The sequence below is a fragment of the Orycteropus afer genome, unplaced genomic scaffold (assembly GCF_000298275.1).
Source record: "Orycteropus afer afer isolate SDZICR_OR568_19922 unplaced genomic scaffold, OryAfe1.0 scaffold00039, whole genome shotgun sequence".
NCBI lineage: Eukaryota > Metazoa > Chordata > Mammalia > Tubulidentata > Orycteropodidae > Orycteropus > Orycteropus afer.
The window spans coordinates 16,803,068-16,804,134 of NW_006921626.1; the positions used below are offsets into that span (position 1 = coordinate 16,803,068).

Below are 1,067 nucleotides of genomic sequence, written 5' to 3' on the forward strand. Positions count from 1 at the left end.
TTTAAAATATATTTGCACCAGTGACCTTTCCTCAAGTGAAGCCCAAGTTTCTCAGGAGGCCTCTGAAACGCTGGTAGTAATCTTGTGATAGTTTTCAAGTGCTTTGTGTGTGTGTGTGTGTGTGATTTTTGAAGATTACAAGAAAAGGATAAAGGTCCCTGGGCATGCAGTGTGTGTTCAGCTGGTCACCAAAAGGTTGGTAGTTCGAACCCACCCAGAGGCACCATGGAAGAAACAAGTCTGGTGATCAGTTTCTGTAAAGATTACAGAACAAAAATAAAAAAAACCTTATGGAGCAGTTCTACTCCATAACACCTGAGTCTCCTAAGTCACAAATCAATAATAAAAACAAAATCAACAAGAAAAGAAAAGGCAAATGAAGAACAGTGGGCCCCATGTGTAAACACACACTGGGTAAGAGGCAGCTTCCATGTGTAATTGTGTGTGACAGTCACACCACAAGGGCAAGCTCAGGAGCAAGCCAGAGCTGTGTAAGGACTGGGGAGGGTTTTCTAAGCTGAAAAGGCTGCCAGCCTGCAGCTATTTCTAATCTATACCAACAGATGTTGGTTCAGGTGAAAAGAACATTAGCTAGAGTGTCTCAAAGACAGGCCTGCAGGGTCAGCCAGAGAGAAAGGAAATAGGGGAGAGAAGAAGAAAAGACGGGAAATGGGAGGATAGGTGAAGGGGAGGATAGAGTAAGGCACCAGCACAGGTATCCCAGCCTGCCCCCGGAGCCTCTCCTACTTATGTTGAACTCAGGATGCCATCCAATCTTACCTGTCACAGGGCCTTTGGTTTTATATGTACAAGTAAGGAAGTAATCAACTGATTTCATTATCTTAAAGAAATGAGTTCCCTAGCCTAAAGGTCTTTTAAAAACACCCCAAAGGGCTATAATTCCTGTTGTACTCTGCTACCCATCATATGTGCCACCACCTTTAATCTTTCTGGTGCCTCTGAGAGGTGAGGACTGGGGTCTTTACCCAAGTCAAAAGGATAAGGTCTGTTTTTAGTGTTTTGAGGATGTCCTTGTGATGAAGACAATGTAAATCTCAGAGAGAATG

The 1,067-nt window shown here is 43.6% G+C and overlaps 1 protein-coding gene across 1 annotated transcript in view; it reads left to right on the plus strand.

Annotated features, from left to right (window-relative positions):
* The window catches only part of LOC103193744 (kinesin-like protein KIF28P), a 148,931-nt gene that overhangs the window by 141,800 nt on the left and 6,064 nt on the right, over positions 1 to 1,067 (plus strand). The gene's annotated exons all lie outside the window — the stretch shown is intronic.